General features: G+C 23.7%; 1 protein-coding gene across 4 annotated transcripts in view; it reads left to right on the forward strand.

Moving 5' to 3' along the window:
• Nucleotides 1-12457, forward strand: part of LOC122511359 — a 65809-nt gene that overhangs the window by 26880 nt on the left and 26472 nt on the right. The window contains exon 1 of one of the 4 annotated variants that reach the window (XM_043626543.1): nucleotides 173-1158. The exons of 1 other annotated variant lie outside the window; for it this stretch is intronic. The gene's annotated coding sequence lies outside the window, so the exon portion shown is untranslated. Of the gene's footprint in view, nucleotides 1-172; nucleotides 1159-1625; nucleotides 1733-12457 lie in introns of those variants that run through there. 2 more of the 4 variants (XM_043626540.1, XM_043626542.1) reach the window with 2 other exon arrangements.

Below are 12457 nucleotides of genomic sequence, written 5' to 3' on the forward strand. Positions count from 1 at the left end.
CATATAAACTCTCTCATCTTTTTCTGCTTTCAAAGTCTCATCCTCTCGGCATAGGTCGATCATGAGTTCGATGAAGACAGAAAACCTGACCGGCCACTCTGCTGGAACCCTCCTTTCGCTCGAGACTCGACGAACGACGAAAGACTTCGTCCGGCACGGCGTCTGCCATGGTTTGCCGGTAGTTTGTGGCTAGACGCCGCAAGATCAGGAGGTTTATGTTACACTCGCTCTTCTCCAAAGTATCCATTATTTCTTACCCTAATCTCATTGAGTGTGATATCATTATTTTTTTTTCCTTCAAATTCAGTGCCGTGACCTTCTTGATCTGTGATAAGGCAAATTAAACATTTTCCCCTTTTTGACAATTACAAAAATAGTTTTTAATCTTTTCGAAAAATTTAATAAATCGGGTCTTTATTCAAGAGAATTTGAACCGGATAAGAAACTCGACCTTCACTTTCCTTGAGAATTTCAAAAAGAAAAATACTCAAGTTTTTTTTTTTTTTTAATTTGAAAAAAGTTTCGGTTTTCAAATGCTAGAAGCGTGGCAGCAGACTGTGGGAAGAAAAAGTGATAAAATTCCTAATCTGGGAAGCTAGCTGAGAAGTCATCTGTGTGTCACGTGAGACACAACCCTTGTGAGTTTATTTATCTTCTCGAAGCAGTGAAAAATCAGATTAGCTTCTATAGAGGTTTAGAGAATAAATAAGAAGAAGGAATTTTTTAAAAAAGGGGATTTTTCATTTATTGGCAAATGAAATTGATGATAGGCTGATGACGCCCACTTGGATGAACGTCGTCGCCGTCAGAGAAGGAGAAGAAGAAAGTTCTCTCGGGATTCTTAGAGCCATATCCGGCTGATCCCAAAGCCAGCTGGTTTGCCATTTTTGTCCCGATCGGGTTCGATCAGGTCGACTATTTGTGTGTATACAACCGATCGTCCTCCTTGTGAACTCTTATCTTCTCAGAACTTGTGCCGGAATCGAAAACATTGAGGATATAGCGCACAACAAATATTTCACGATGAAGAAATAACAACTTGAAAGGGTAAAAAATGAAAAATAAGTCACAGAGGGCCAGAAGCCGGCAGGATGTCTTTGGCGAGTGAATGGAGCAACTGTCCAAGGACTTCAAATTTTTAATCACCTACAATTTTCGGTGAGTCCATTGTTTTTTCATTTATTTCAATGCTTATTCATTTGCCAATCAATTTTTGTATCTTCATTTTCTTCTATTTTTACTTTTGGAAAATTTCAACTCTTAAGGATTTGAAGAAGTCTGTAGACTTCTTCAAATCCTCAAGAGTTGAAATTTTCCAAAAGTAAAAATAGACGAAAATGAAGAGAAAGCATTATAGACATAAGATGAGCGTAATTAGAGATCGATTTCTAAGTTTTGCTTTTCGAAAACATTTTCCTGTTTGGTAAATATTTTGTACTGTCAGCAAAAAATATTTGTTAACCTGCTACTCTAGTTATGTAAAATTTTAGGAATCATCTAAATGATATGACGTACAACAGTTATCGACTAACCTGAAGTTGTAATAAAATTTTAAAGACAAAAAATAAAAGATTACGGCACACTTTTTCATTTCAACAAACCTTATATGCTTTTTAAAATATGTCAGAACTTTTCGAAAATGTCGCTAAACGAAAGTAAATAGAAAATTAAGAGACAATTTCGTTCGACTAGAAACCGATAATAACTTGGAACCAACTTCATTAACTGATAAGTAAGTCGATATGTGTAACATTTCCTTTCTTTTGATTTTTTTGACTTGAGCACAAATGTTTTTCAAAACATACATTCTTTTTGAAAGTGCAATCTATTTCCCAGAAGTAATTTCTTAAAAGTAATTTTTTTACGAAAAGTTAGATTCTTGGCCAAAAGTAATTTCTATCCTAAAAGTAATTTCTTTATACAAAAAGTGAATGAACTTTTATTTTCAATTTGATTAATAATTGTGACTCGCATTATTTTATACTCAAATTGATGCATCTATATCCTAAACACAGCAGGGCATAAAACTACTGTTTCATTTTAATTGATATAATAGGGTCACAGTTATTTCCATTCCCCAAACTAATTGACACGTTAAGATAGATTTCATTATTCTGTCATCTTGTCACATCTCCTTTCACAAAAGAAAATACGATATATGAAATATTCAATTGTTTTTTTCAATGAAATGTGTTCAATTTTACGATGACGATAATTTGTCAATAATTTGTCGATTGATAATAGCCTGATATGCATAATCGTGAATACGTATGTTCGTCGATGATGTAAAAATCACCAAACAATATTTAAATATAGAATAATTTCTTTCAAAAAAATGTATGCAACCAAAATTTAATATTCTTATATTTTATTAATAAAATCATTTTCAAATTTCTGATTACCAAACAGGATGTAGCTATATGCATTCAAATTTCTAGATACATCAATAATTGTTTGTAATTATTATTGGGAAATTTGATGTCGTAGTTTATGGATGCTTGTTAAATTTATATGATCAAAATACAAAACCTCGATTATCCGAACTGTAAAAATCAGAACCGAACTTTTTTACGATCTTCAAAAATTTGTTTGTTAACCCAAAAAAATACTTAAATCTCAAATATGAAGAAATTTTATTGACCATCTACTGATTTTTAATGTAAATACAAATCTCTGAAGTTATAACGACACTGACGGGAAAAACAATTTTTTTTTTACTCACCAAATCGACAAAAACAGGGTTGCCACAAATATTTAATTTTATTTTTCCCTGCGACTTTTCCCTGATTTCCAGACAAAATTCTCACTTTTTCCCTGACCCTAAAAAATATTCTGATTCACTCTAAAAATTATTAGATACTTAAAAAAATGTTCTATTACATTTACTTACAAATTTCTCTAAAAGTAAAATTATTCGAAAACATCAATAATTTCTTTTTGAAATAAATATTTAATCATTATTATTTTTCCGTAGAAATTAAAATTCTTCAAAACATTCAAATTCAAACCTTTTTGAAATTCAACAATTTATAAGAATATTATTACAAAACATAAATTTTTCAAAAAAAATTTAATTAGGTATTTACAAAAATCCTAATAAAATCCTTCGCAAGAATTCAATTTATAAAAAGTAAATTTATAAAAGTAGTAAATTTTCTCAAAAAAATTCAATTATTATTTGAAAAAATTTTACATAATAAAATTCGTTGCAATAATTCAATTATTTTCATAAATAATAAATCAATTATTAGGTAATTCATTTTTTAATCAATTCTTATTAGAAAATTCTAGAAGAATTCAATTATTTAAATAGAAAAATAAATAATTTATTAAATAAAAAAATAAATAATTTATTGAATAATTGAATGTTTGTTAAAATTGAATTCTCATAAAGAATTTTAACAACAAATTTTTAAAAAATTCAATTCTTTTGACAAATTTTAATAAAATTTTTAAGAATAATAATTGCATTTTTCGAGGAATTTGATTAAAATATTGTATCAAAAATTAATTAAAATCCTGCGATGAGTTTTATTGTTTATGAAAATAATTAGAAATTTTCCCAAAAATGTTAATAAAATTTTTCTAAAATAATTGAATTTCGGTGAAGAATTTAATTATTTATAAAAATAATTGAATTCTTGAAAAAAACTTTGTTAAATTTTTTTTAAATAATTAAATTCATGCGACGAATTTTATAAAAATTCTTTTAAATAATTGATATTTTTCGAAAAATTTTATGAAATTTCGTATATTAAATAATATTGAACTCATGTGAAAATTTTATTATTTATGAAAATAATTGAATTATTTCAAAGAAATTTATTAAAAGTTTTATAAATTATTGAATTCCTGTGAAATTTTAACAAGAATTTTATTATATATAACAATAATTGAAATTTTGACAAGAATTTTTAAAAAAAAATTTTAAAAAATTGAATATTGAAGAATTGTATTACAATTTATAAAGATAATTGAAATTTTGACGAGGATTTAAAAAAAAATTTTAAACATAATTGAATTTTTGCAAAGAATTTTATTACTTTTGAAAATAATTTAATTCTTCCAAAACGAATTACATTCAAGTTTATAAAAATAATTGAATTTTGGTGAAGAATTTTACTATTTCTAAAAATAATTGAATTCTTGAAAAGAACTTTGTTAAATTTTTTTTTAAATAATTGAATTTTTGCGACGAATTTTATAAAAATTCTTTTGAAATAATTGTTTTTTTTTCGAAAAATTAAAAAAAAAAAAATTTATATTAAATAATTGAATTCCTGTGAAAATTTTATTATCTTTGAAAATAATTGAATTATTTCGACGAAATTTATTTCAAATTTTGTAAATGATTGAATTCCTGTTAAATTTTGCCACAAATTTTGTTAAAGTTTTTAAAAATAATTGAATCTCGAAGAAGAATTGTATTATTTATAAAGATAATTGAAATTTTGACGAGAATTTTTGTAAAATTTTTGATCATAATTGAATTTTGGAGAAGAATTTTATTATTTTTAAAGATAATTGAAATGACCAGAATTTTTTTTAATTTTTGAATATAATTGAATTTCTGCGAAAAATTTTATTACTTTTAAAAATAATTGAATTTCTGGAATTATTTGTAACTTTTCCAAAATTCAATTTTTTTTTTAGCATTTTTAACTAAAATTCTTTTATCAATCTAGTATTTATGAAAATTGTAAAAATTATTCATTAAATAATTTATAAGTCATAATTTTATGATAGTTCTTGTAAAATTAAGTTATTTAAAAAGAAATTATTGTCTGAAATAGAAAAAATTGAAGGTTTTGTATTATAATAATTTGTGGTAATTTTATAGTTTACGAGGCGAACAAAAAAAACATCAAAATTCAGAGTTTTGTCATGAATTTTTAAAATTCAATTTTTTCCAGTACTTTTACTATAAAAGTCGGCGACGTTTTTAAAAAGCGACACAATATTTATTATTTAAAGAATTCTTTATTTTTAGTTTTTAAAAAAGTTGCGCACTTCAACTTTGAAGTCTTTAGTTTTAGAAAGATTTCTTCTTTAAAAGCAATTTTTAAAAAAACGACAATATCCTTACTATGTAGTAATAAACTACTGTAATAAAATTCAATAACAGTCTTTAAACCACAGAAGAATTAAATTTCATCAGCAAAAAAATTAAGTGATATCTCATAATTCTCAAGCAACTGTAAAGTTTTCTATAATTAATGATATTGAAGAAAAAAGTTCCAGCCATGTTAAAAATTGTCGAAAAGGAAAAAGCAAGCACAGAATTAGAAATTCGAAACACATAATTAGAATCTATACCCTGTGAGAATATATTTAAATAGATGAAGAACTTACGGCCCCAAAATTACTATATACACAACACAAAAACTATAAAATAATAATACAAATGTTATTAGAAACTGATGAGATTTTTTCAACGATTTTTTCCGAGGATTGTTTCTATATAAAAAATGTGTGTATAGATAAAAATGAAGGAGCTAATAATTAGTGCATGTATTCAGTGTCAATAACTCTGTATGTAATTCTCTCCTCGTTTGCATAATAATGAGAGGAAGCGCGTTTCTGAGATGCATGAGCATGAGCTTCGCACGACACGTCAATATAAGCATTCCATTCAAACTATAAATGACATATAGTATAACAATATCGAATTTGTATTAGACATACTATTTACATATTCAATAATATATGTAAAAATATCGAATATAAATACTTTATTGCACATTAACTCGGTGAGAAGTGCAACATAAAATAATATTCACTATCAATAGATGTGTACTTATGTAGAAAAGTACATACTAATATCTGCCTCATAGCTGAAAATTAATTGAAATGCCTTCCTGCATTAAAGGTGTATATATGCAGTAAGATATCGTTTTTTCGATAAAAGACATTCCCGAACGCTTAAAAAGTAATTTTAAAGACGATTAGGTTGAAAGGCTTTCTCTATATCAGACATATTTTTATTGATTTTGATCCACAAGGTTTGAAACGCTCTTGAAACTTTGAATATTTATAAAAAAAGAAAATTTAACATTTACAATGTCTGTAATTTTTTTTTAAACACCAGACGCAATAAAAACGAAATCAATTTTTGACAATAAAATTTAAACTTGAAGAAGAAATAAAGGTTCGGAAGTTTAGGGTTGCCAATCTATTCAAGTTCAAGTTTATAACAACAAGGAAATATTAAATTATTGTTATAAAGTAATGCTTGGATTAAAATACTCTTCAATTAAATTTGTTCTTATCAGTGTTTGTTTTCTCATTATATCTCATCACAGGAGATAGAAATCGCGAGATTAATTAAAATCTTAAATTAAGTTTATTTTGTTGAATTGTGTTTATATATTACGGATTAACATTTATTTTTTAATTCCAAGTTTTCTGTATTTGTTAGCTTTTCTTTTTTCTTTCTTTTTTTCCTTCTTTACACAGTTTTCTTGAAAGCATCAAATTAATAACAAAGTGGATCAAATTAATATAAAAAATTTCGTTCAAATTATAATATGAAGCTGAAAAAGTGCAACTTTTTTTCAAAAAAGAAAAGTCAAAAAGAATTTTTTTTCAAGTTAAATTCTTCTCTAATTTAAATATACGTAAGTTTTTGAGAAATTATTATACTTAAAAGACAATTGAAAAAAAAAAAAATGAATTTGAAGTTAAAAGAAAATTAATCATCGTATCATTTTTGCTTTTTCGTTTTCAAAAAAGTCATTATAATATTTGATTCACATTTTTCGTTTCAATTTGACACTTTTAAGTTAACACTGTATATAAAACTGAAGTTGCCAACGTTTTTTTACGCAAAGGAGTAATTTTTAATTTACCTGAAGATCCGAACGTTCAATGCAAGAAAAAGCTCGCATAAAAAATAAAAAAAGCCCTGATAAAAATAATGTATTAATCAATTGTTCATTTACTAATACAAAATAGAAAAATAGTAAGAATCTTCTTAACCCCCCACAAAAAAAAAATTCCATCTATTTTCAAAAAACGGACCACAACTGGGAAATCGGCTATTTTTTGGCAAAATTCAAAGCCAAAAAGCTTCATAAAGACCACGCTAAATTTCAAAAAAAATGTATTAATGAATCGTTTATTTAGTGATGCAGAATATAAAAGAAAAAGTTTGATTCGTCGGAAACGCTAATAATTTGATTAGTAATTTGATAGTAAAAAATCAGTCACTGATTCAAATATAGTGTGTAAACAAATTTTAAAAAAATTATCGAATTAATAGAAATTTTGTGAAATTCAACTTAAAATAATTAGGTAAATTCGTTAAAGAATTTCATTAAAAACTTTTTAACAAATCGAATTTTCAAAGTATTTTAATTTAATAATTGATAAATAATTGAATTTTATAAAGAGTCACATTCTAATGTATTCATCTTTCTTAGTGCAAAGGTTAATAATCAAAATTTCTATTAGTTAATTTAAAAAAAGATACATCCTTACAATTTTTTAATAAAATTGAGTTTTCGTAAAAATTTTTTTGAAAATTTTGAAAAATAAGATTTTTGAAATTTTTCAATTCTATTATTTCAAGATAATTGAATTTTTATAAACAAATAATTGAAAATTTTTGAAACAATTGAAATTTCTTTACATTCTATTAAAAATACTTAAATTCTTTTAAAGAATTTTATTTAAATTTTTCGAAAATAATTAAGGGAAGTTAGTCACCGTAATTATAATTTTATTTTAAAAAATTTCTTCTCAATATATTCAATTATTTTCATAAATAGAATAATTCATTGCAGAATTTCAATTATTTTTAATACAATTTTAATCAAATTCCTCGAAAAATGTAATTATTCTTAAAAATTTTATTAAAAATTCGTCGAAAGAATTGAATTATTTCTAGAAACTGTTAAAAAATTCCTCTTAACAATTCTTTTTTTACTAAATTCTTTTAAATATTATTTTTTTTTAAAATTCTTCACAAGAATTCAATTATTTTCATAAATTTTTATAAAATTCTTCACAAGAATTCAATTATTTTCAAAAGTAATAAAATTCTTCGCAGAAATTCAATTATGTTTACAAATTCTTTTAAATATTATTTTTTTTAAATTCTTCACAAGAATTCAATTATTTTCATAAATTTTTATAAAATTCTTCACAAGAATTCAATTATTATCAAAAGTAATAAAATTCTTCGCAGAAATTCAATTATGTTTACAAATTTTTTTAAATTCTCCTCAAAAGTTCAATTATTTTTAAAAATTTTTAATAAAATTCTACGCAAACATTTAATTATTTTCATAAATATTAACATTCTTTGAAAGGATTCAATTACTTTTATAAATAGTAAAATTCTTTGCAGACATAAAATTGAATTAAACAAATTTTCAATTATAAACTAATTATTATAAACAGACAAGATTATTTTTAAAAATTGAAAAAATTTTTCGTTTAATTTAATTATTTTCCAAATTTCTCATGAAAATTATTAAGAAAAAACATTATTTTTAAAAAAATTTAAAGAAACCCGTCAAAAGAATTTAATTATTCATAAAAACTCCAATAAAATTTTTTAAAGCCATTTGTAGATTTTTTTATATTTGAAATCAAATAAATTTAAATTTAATGAGAAAAAAAAACCGGGAAAAATTAGGACAAAGCCGGGAAAAAACTGGGAATTTTGTTGAACGAAAATAGTAGACACTCTGAATACTTTTTAAAATTTTTTATAGTTTTAGGTTTTACTATCACAGTTTTTCTGCAGATATCAAATTGCGACAAAAAACAAATCAAAAGTGTTGCATCGCAACACTTTTGATTTGTTTTTTGTCTCAATTTGATATCTACAGAAAAACTGTGTTAAATTTATAGAATCAGGATAATTTTGAATGATAAATAAATGGTACAAAAAACAAAGTAGTTTTTTGTGATGCGAATATGATAACTGCAATATAGTGCGGATCGAGTGTGCCTTGACGCATTCGTTTATTAAAATACAGTGCTGAAATTGGCGCGGCACAATCTATAATACGAAGCAGGATGAAGACTTATGAGGTGCATTTGAGAGCGCAACTACGTTATTCAACGGTAACGGTTCCGAGGATCTCCCGTAGGTCACTGGGTTACTATAATTCCTAGCGATGTGTGATAAGATTCATACTGCCTACAATATATATATGTACTTTCATATAGATAAAATATTGAGTTTAAAACATGCATTATAAATTTTAAACAAAAACGTAAAATTTATTTTCATTATGCTGAAACAGGCACTGAGCATCCATTTTGAAAATTAAATTTTAATATTTTTTTTGTTCAAAACCAACATAAATGTAGGTCCTGATAACGAGGTGCATCTCCATAAAAAATAAACTTTAAATTTGGTTTTCTTAAATAACTGCTACTGATAAAACTTTCAGTGTTAACTTCATTATCATAAATACTATTTATTTTAAAAAATACACGTAAATAACTATATTTGGAAAAAGAAAATACACTATTTGTTCAAAGAAAATTCCTTTGAAAGGAATCTTCAAGTCTGGAAGACAAATGAAACCTCATTAAATACATATTGTTATGCTCCGTAATGTGTTTTTAATGGCACAATATGAAAGCGATAGAAAAAGATATTAATAATTGAAGAGATAAAAATTGCATTAAGAGTGTGGATTACAGGAATACAAAAAGTTGAATTTGAACAGGAAACTTGAAACTGTAATAACATATAGATTCATTTATATATCTATATACAAAGTCAAGGGAAACTGGAATGACATTTTTCTCTCATTCCTCATAATGGAAATGAAGATAAAATAATCATTTTTGTTCACAGCTTCCCTTTGCATTAACGGTTATCCGACATATTTCTCAAGCATACAATTTCCTATGAGAAGAGATCACAGTAAATGTCTGATTGTAAAATAAGCGCAAAATACTTTATCTTTTTATGACATAATTCTGAAGATGAATATATTTAAAGCGGATATTATTCATAGCAGACGATTGCATTGCATTCACAACTATTAAATTATAGTTATTGAATATTGATATTTCAAAGGCACATTATCATAACAACTTGCGGCTCTCTCAATACAGAATCAATGAACAGTGAAATTGTAAACTGATTTAAACTTTGAAAACTTCAACTTTTCTAGAGTATATAATTTATAAATAATGGAATTGCTTATAGGGTTGCTTTTTCGCATTAGTGGAAAAAATGGGAAAAATAAAAGAGGAAGAAAATTATTTTTCGCCCGAAGGAAAAAATCAGTGCATGAGAAATGCAGTACTGTAAATATAAATACAACAAAGAAGAAGAAGAAGAAGATCCTAATTGATTACTACAAACTCATGAAAATTAATAAACTCGCTTTTATTCTGCTATGGAACTAATTCTTAAATATCAAGTATAATCGTACTGTGTATTTTATTTATAATTTCAGATTTTAAATTGCAATTCTATTCAATGATGATGATATTAGATAATTTCGTAACAGTAAATTTTCAGTTATAATTTCTATTATCCACAATAGACTAGTTTTGATGATAAACGATTCTTCTGGGTCTGGAAATCATATTTTATCATAATATATAAAGTAACAGAAAATCAAGAAATAGAAATTTATTTTCTACATTTCTTTGATAAAACAGGCTTTCCACAGATCAGGGAAAGTATCATTGGTCACGTTAATCAGGGAAAAGTCAGGAATCTTTTTAAAAATACTGAATTTTTAGAATTCATATGAAAATTCTGAATTTTGTTGTCCTTTTTGTTAGCCTCATTTACTATGAAATTAACACGAATTCTAATACAAAACATTCAATTTTTTTCATTTCTATAACAATAATTTATTTTAAATCACTTAATTCTTGAACACATATCATAAAATTATAACTCATAAATTATTTAATGCATCATTTTATTTCAATTATGTTCAAAAATTCAAAAAAATTCTCGTCAAAAATTTAAACATCATTATAAATAACAAAATTCTTCTCTGAAATTCAATTATTTTAGAAAAATTCTTGGCAAAATTTCAATTATTAAAAATATTCCCCAATTCAATGATTTTTAATAATATGTGCTATTTTAATAAAATTATTTTCTAAAAGAATTCAATTATTTAAAAAAAACTTGAATAAAATTCTACGCCAACATTGAATTATTTTCAGAAATAATAAAATTTACACAGGAATTCAATTATTTAAAAAATTACAATTTTAAACCAAATTTTTTGAAAAAATCAATTATTTAAAAAGATTTCTATAAAATTCTTCGCGAGAATTCAATTTTTTTTATAAACAATAAAATTTTTCCCAGGAATTCAATTATTTTTAAAAATTTTAATAAAATTCTTTGCAAAAATTCAATTATTTTCATAAATATTACATTACTTTAGATAAATTCAATTATTTTGAATAGAATTTTAATAAAATTCATCGCAAAAATTCCATTTTTATTAAATTCCTCAACAGAATATTATTTATAACAATTTCAACAGAATTCTTTAAAAAAATCCAATTATTTTCATAATTAATAAAATTTTGGGCAGAAATCCAATTATTTTTAAAAAGTTTTAATAAATTTCTTCACGAGAATTCAATTATTTTCAAAAATAATAAAATTTTTAGCATAAATTTAATTATTTCCAAGTATTTAAATAAAATTCTGCACAAAAATTCAATTATTTTTATAAATAATGAAATTCATCGCAAAAATTTAATTATTTTTAAGAATTTTAATAAAATTCTCTTTAGGGATTCAATTATTTTCATAAATAATAAAACTGATCGCAGAAATTCAACTATTTTTAATAAAATTTTTATTTTTTAATGAATTCGTGGGAAATTTTAATTATTATTGTATTAGAATTCTTCAAAATAATTAAATTACTTAAATAAATTTTGGTATGATTTATTTATTAAAATTTTTAAATTATTATTTTAAATACATTTTTAATTAAATTTTCTAAAAGAATTCAATTATTTTCATAAGTAATAAAATTTTTCTCCGAAATTCAATTATTTTAAAAAGTTTTTTTAATATTAAGGTCCTGAAAACATTCTACGTTTTAAAAGTTTTAATAAAATTCTTCATAGGAATTCAATTATTTTCAAGATAATAAAATTCTTCACAGAAATTTAATTATCTTCAAAAATAATAAAATTTTTTTTACAAAAATTCAATTATTTTTATAAATAATAAAATAATTTTTAAATACCTAATACAAAAACTCTTTTAAGAAATTTAATTGTTTTTGAAAAAATACATTAAAATATTTTTAAAAACTACTTAATTCTTATAGAATTTTTTAAGATTCAATTATCTTCGAATATTAAGCAAATAAAAATTTACTTTTTTGGATTTATTAAAATTTCGAAGAAATAATGGTCATATTTACAATTAAAATTCTTCAAAAATTTGATTATTTTTATTTTTTGAAAATATTTAAACCTTAATAAACTATGG

The sequence above is a fragment of the Leptopilina heterotoma genome, unplaced genomic scaffold (genome assembly GCF_015476425.1).
Source record: "Leptopilina heterotoma isolate Lh14 unplaced genomic scaffold, ASM1547642v1 Lhet_81, whole genome shotgun sequence".
Taxonomy (NCBI): domain Eukaryota; kingdom Metazoa; phylum Arthropoda; class Insecta; order Hymenoptera; family Figitidae; genus Leptopilina; species Leptopilina heterotoma.